At 44.6% G+C, this 6,471-nt stretch overlaps 1 long non-coding RNA gene across 2 annotated transcripts; it reads left to right on the top strand.

Moving 5' to 3' along the window:
• Positions 1 to 337: 337 nt before the first annotated feature.
• Positions 338 to 2,646, top strand: LOC123732597 (uncharacterized). Of its 2 annotated transcripts, none has more exons than XR_006763294.1 (4): positions 338 to 1,345; positions 1,493 to 1,535; positions 1,630 to 1,969; positions 2,501 to 2,646. It is a non-coding gene; the product is annotated as an uncharacterized lncRNA (long non-coding RNA). The 2 variants fall into 2 exon arrangements; XR_006763295.1 differs by having other exon boundaries at positions 2,516 to 2,641.
• Positions 2,647 to 6,471: the final 3,825 nt, after the last annotated feature.

The following is a 6,471-nucleotide window of genomic DNA, read 5'->3' as shown; positions in this document are numbered from 1 at the left end:
ACAGGGGTCTGTTGATGTGGCGGGAATGCTGGAGGGAATGTTGGCAGCGAGACTGAGGGTTGAGTTTGCATATTATAAACTGGTCAACAATATTGATCTGTTTATGAGTATATGGGGTATTCAGAGGCTGTTGTGTATAGTTACTGTGGAGGAGGAATTGGAGTTGTGTTTTTAATTGATGTGTAACTGTGTTTTTTTTGTATGAGTATTTATTGTATGGTGGGCTCCCAGACCCAATAAAGATTATTTAAAACTCTCTCTCTCTCTCTCTCTCTCTCTCTCTCTCTCTCTCACTCTCACTCTCACTCTCACTCTCACTCTCACTCTCTCACACAATAACATTTATTTTTATTGAACCTTTATTTAACTAGGCAAGTCAGTTAAGAACAAATTCTAATTTACAATAACAACCTACACCAGCCAAACTCGGACGACATGACTGTGACGCCGCAGTAAATGTCTATTACCAGAAAGATAAGGATCTTCTTTCAATAATTACAATATATTATGTTTGTTTTGGATTAACTTCTGAAATAAATCTTTCTTGAACCAAATATTTAGGTGCTACTGATGTGGTGGAACAGAAAGTCAAGTGTTATTGACAATTTATCAAACTCGAATGGATTTGAAATACATAAAATAGTAAAATATATTTCTAACTGTTTTCTAGGTAACAGCAATTGTCTTTAATTTGGTAAGGTTCAGTACACATTTGGCGTTTTAGACATTTGGACTTCTGAAGAATACAAAAATATGTTTTCATGAGTTCACTCATGTTCCGTAGATTGAGACTTGAGAGAAAGAGATGGGGAGCAATTGCTCCAAAGGGAGGAGAGAGGAGAGGGACATTACCAGTTTCTCCAAAAAGAGAAGTTTGTCTTTGGGAAGAAAAAAGGAGTACACTGAAGGGAGGAAAGCAGAGGGCAACAGTGGAGAAACGCTCTTTCAACAAAGGTCAGACCAATTTCCCTGAAATGGTTCAAGTCAGTATTGCCTTGTGTTGTAGTACCAGGTTGAGGACATAGAGGCCAGTGTTACCTCTATCTCTCATTGTCTCTCCTAGTCTTCCTGGCCTACAATCCCCAGTCTCCCCAGCCTACAATCCCCAGCCTACAATCCCCAGTCTCCCCAGCCTACAATCCCCAGTCTCCCCAGCCTACAATCCCCAGTCTCCCCAGTCTACAATCCCCAGTCCCCCCAGACCGACAATCCCCAGTCTTCCCAGCCTACAATCCCCAGTCTTCCCTCACAGCTGAGGGTGGAAGCAGTCTATGTGCCCCAGTGATCAGCAATAAGGAAGTAGGAGGTAACATCAACATCACTCAGAACAACACTCAGAACAACGGTAAAAACATAACTCTTCCACTTTCTTTACATGCTGTGAGGAAAAGGTTTCCTCTGACACATTATTATATTCATACTTTATTCAATCAAGTCACCTTCAGAACTGTAGGAGAATATAATATATTTTCCTATTTTGTTCAATTTCTAGATGACTCCTCCCAGGTTGCACAATGCAGTGCCACGCTAAAAGGGTAAGTTGTCAAACGTTTGACTTTGTGCGCGTGTGATGTGTTGTGGGTGTAAATTAATAGTGTTTTTGGTTAAACCATCTCTCTTTGTCCACAGTGAGTTGCGTGGTGGTCTGTCTCCAGTATCCAGAGAGACCCAGAGCGCATCAAGGAACACACACTACCACCACAATATGAAGAGAAAGACAACACAAAGAAGACACAATACATAATGAATGATAAATACATCTGCTAAATGCATTATTATGATGCATGACATAGCAGCTAATAGGTTATTTTGCATTGCGTATTATGCAGATGAATGCACATATAATGCATTATGAAGAGGGTATTCATAGGAGGTGTTACCATAGGAGGTGTTACCATAAGAGGTGTTACCATAGGAGGTGTTACCATAGGAGTTGTTAACATAGGAGGTGTTACCATAGCCATAGGAGGTGTTACCATAGGAGGTGTTACCATAGCCATAGGAGGTGTGACCATAGGAGGTGTTTCCATAGCCATAGGAGGTGTTACCATATGAGGTGTTACCATAGGAGGTGTTACCATAGCCATAGGAGGTGTTACCATAGGAGGTGTTACCATAGGAGGTGTTACCATAGGAGGTGTTACCATAGGAGGTGTTACCATAGCCATATGAGGTGTTACCATAGGAGGTGTTACCATAGCCATAGGAGGTGTTACCATAGGAGGTGTTTCCATAGCCATAGGAGGTGTTACCATATGAGGTGTTACCATAGGAGGTGTTACCATAGCCATAGGAGGTGTTACCACAGGAGGTGTTACCGTAGCAGGTGTTACCATAGGAGGTGTTACCATAGCCATATGAGGTGTTACCATAGCCATATGAGGTGTTACCATAGGAGGTGTTACCATAGCCATAGGAGGTGTTACCATAGGAGGTGTTACCATAGGAGGTGTTACCATATGAGGTGTTACCATAGCCACAGGAGGTGTTACCACAGGAGGTGTTACCACAGGAGGTGTTACCACAGGAGGTGTTACCACAGGAGGTGTTACCATAGGAGGTGTTACCATAGCCATATGAGGTGTTACCATAGGAGGTGTTACCATAGGAGGTGTTACCATAGGAGGTGTTACCATAGGAGGTGTTACCATAGGAGTTGGTAACATAGGAGGTGTTACCATAGCCATAGGAGCTGTTACCATAGGAGGTGTTACCATAGGATGTGTTACCATAGGAGGTGTTACCATAGCCATAGGAGGTGTTACCATAGGAGGTGTTACCATAGCCATAGGAGGTGTTACCATAGGAGGTGTTTCCATAGCCATATGAGGTGTTACCATGTGAGGTGTTACCATAGGAGGTGTTACCATAGCCATAGGAGGTGTTACCACAGGAGGTGTTACCATAGGAGGTGTTACCATAGCCATAGGAGGTGTTACCACAGGAGGTGTTACCACAGGAGGTGTTACCATAGGAGGTGTTACAATAGGAGGTGTTACCATAGCCATATGAGGTGTTACCATAGGAGGTGTTACCATAGCCATATGAGGTGTTACCATAGGAGGTGTTACCATAGCCATAGGAGGTGTTACCATAGGTGTTTCCATAGCCATAGGAGGTGTTACCATATGAGGTGTTACCATAGGAGGTGTTACCATAGCCATAGGAGGTGTTACCACAGGAGGTGTTACCATAGGAGGTGTTACCATAGGAGGTGTTACCATAGGAGGTGTTACCATAGCCATAGGAGGTGTTACCATAGGAGGTGTTACCATAGGAGGTGTTACTATAGGAGGTGTTACGATAGGAGAAGTTACCATAGGAGGTGTTTCCATAGCCATAGGAGGTGTTACCATATGAGGTGTTACCATAGGAGGTGTTACCATAGCCATAGGAGGTGTTACCACAGGAGGTGTTACTATAGGAGGTGTTACTATAGGAGGTGTTACTATAGGAGGTGTTACTATAGGAGGTGTTACCATAGGAGGTGTTACCATAGGAGGTGTTACCATAGGAGGTATTACCATAGGAGGTGTTACCATAGGAGGTGTTACCATAGCCATAGGAACTGTTACCATAGGAGGTGTTACCATAGCCATAGGAGGTATTACCATAGGAGGTGTTTCCATAGCCATAGGAGGTGTTACCATATGAGGTGTTACCATAGGAGGTGTTACCATAGCCATAGGAGGTGTTACCACAGGAGGTGTTACCACAGGAGGTGTTACCATAGCCATAGGAGGTGTTACCACAGGAGGTGTTACCACAGGAGGTGTTACCATAGGAGGTGTTACAATAGGAGGTGTTACCATAGCCATATGAGGTGTTACCATAGGAGGTGTTACCATAGCCATATGAGGTGTTACCATAGGAGGTGTTACCATAGCCATAGGAGGTGTTACCATAGGTGTTTCCATAGCCATAGGAGGTGTTACCATATGAGGTGTTACCATTGGAGGTGTTACCATAGCCATAGGAGGTGTTACCACAGGAGGTGTTACCATAGGAGGTGTTACCATAGGAGGTGTTACCATAGGAGGTGTTACCATAGCCATAGGAGGTGTTACCATAGGAGGTGTTACCATAGGAGGTGTTACCATAGGAGGTGTTACTATAGGAGGTGTTACGATAGGAGAAGTTACCATAGGAGGTGTTTCCATAGCCATAGGAGGTGTTACCATATGAGGTGTTACCATAGGAGGTGTTACCATAGCCATAGGAGGTGTTACCACAGGAGGTGTTACTATAGGAGGTGTTACTATAGGAGGTGTTACTATAGGAGGTGTTACCATAGGAGGTGTTACCATAGGAGGTGTTACCATAGGAGGTATTACCATAGGAGGTGTTACCATAGGAGGTGTTACCATAGCCATAGGAACTGTTACCATAGGAGGTGTTACCATAGCCATAGGAGGTATTACCATAGGAGGTGTTTCCATAGCCATAGGAGGTGTTACCATATGAGGTGTTACCATAGGAGGTGTTACTATAGCCATAGGAGGTGTTACCACAGGAGGTGTTACCACAGGAGGTGTTACCATAGGAGGTGTTACCATAGCCATATGAGGTGTTACCATAGGAGGTGTTACCATAGCCATATGAGGTGTTACCATAGGAGATGTTACCATAGGAGGTGTTACCATAGGAGTTGTTACCATAGGAGGTGTTATCATAGCCGTAGGAGGTGTTACCATAGGAGGTGTTACCATAGGAGGTGTTACCATAGGAGGTGTTACCATAGGAGGTGTTACCATAGCCATAGGAGGTGCTACCATAGAGGTGTTACCATAGGAGGCATTACCATAGGATGTGTTACCATTGGAGGTGTTACCATAGCCATAGGAGGTGTTACCATAGCCATAGGAGGTGTTACCATAGCCATAGGAGGTGTTGCCATAGCCATAGGAGGTGTTGCCATAGGTGGTGTTACCATAGGAGGTGTTACCATAGGAGGTGTTACCATAGCCAAAGGAGTTGTTACCATAGGAGGTGTTACCATAGGAGGTGTTACCATAGGAGGTGTTACCATAGGAGGTGTTACCATAGGAGGTGTTACCATAGCCATAAGAGGTGTTGCCGTAGGAGGTGTTACCATAGGTGGTGTTACCATAGCCATAGGAGGTGTTACCATAGGAGGTGTTACCATAGGAGGTGTTACCATAGCCATACGAGGTGTTACCATAGGAGGTGTTACCATAGGAGGTGTTACCATAGGAGGTGTTACCATTGCCATAGGAGGTGTTACCATAGGAGGTGTTACCATAGGAGGTGTTACCATAGCCATAGGAGGTGTTACCATAGGAGGTGTTTCCATAGCCATAGGAGGTGTTACCATAGGAGGTGTTACCATAGCCATAGGTGGTGTTACCATAGGTGGTGTTACCATAGGAGGTGTTACCATAGGAGGTGTTGCCATAGGAGGTGTTATCATAGGAGGTGTTACCATAGGAGGTGTTACCATAGGAGGTGTTACCATAGGTGGTGTTACCATAGGAGGTGTTACCATAGGAGGTGTTACCATAGGAGGTGTTACCATAGCCATAGGAGGTGTTGCCGTAGGAGGTGTTACCATAGGAGGTGTTACCATAGCCATAGGAGGTGTTACCATAGGAGGTGTTATCATAGCCATAGGAGGTGTTACCATAGGAGGTGTTACCATAGGAGGTGTTACCATAGCCATAGGAGGTGTTACCGTAGGAGGTGTTACCATAGGAGGTGTTACCATAGGAGGTGTTACCATAGCCATAGGAGGTGTTACCAGAGGAGGTGTTACCATAGGAGGTGTTACCATAGGAGGTGTTACCATAGCCATAGGAGGTGTTGCCATAGGTGGTGTTACCATAGGAGGTGTTACCATAGGAGGTGTTACCATAGCCATAGGAGTTGTTACCATAGGAGGTGTTACCATAGCCATAGGAGGTATTACCATAGGAGGTTTTACCATAGCCATAGGAGGTGATACCATAGGTGGTGTTACCATAGGAGGTGTTACCATGGGAGGTTTTACCATAGGAGGTGTTACCATAGGAGGTGTTACCATAGCCATAGGAGGTGTTACCATAGAAGGTGTTACCATAGGAGGTGTTACTATAGGATGTGTTACTATAGGATGTGTTACAATAGGAGGTGTTACAATAGGAGGTGTTACCATAGGAGGTGTTACCATAGCCATAGGAGGTGTTACCATAGGAGGTGTTACCATAGGAGGTGTTACCATAGCCATAGGAGGTGTTACCGTAGGAGGTGTTACCGTAGGAGGTGTTACCGTAGGAGGTGTTACCGTAGGAGGTGTTACTATAGGATGTGTTGCCATAGGAGTGGTTACTATAGGAGGTGTTACAATAGGAGGTGTTACCATACGCATACGACACACAATTAATCTTCTCCTTTCCCCCTTCTGATAACCAAGTAGTGAATCGCATCTCTGCATGTCTGGCAGACAAATCAGTGTGGATGACGGATCACCACCTC

This window comes from Salmo salar, unplaced genomic scaffold, assembly GCF_905237065.1.
Source record: "Salmo salar unplaced genomic scaffold, Ssal_v3.1, whole genome shotgun sequence".
Lineage (NCBI taxonomy): Eukaryota > Metazoa > Chordata > Actinopteri > Salmoniformes > Salmonidae > Salmo > Salmo salar.
Note: the sequence above shows the minus strand (reverse complement) of the source record. Positions and strands in the feature narration are given on the sequence as shown.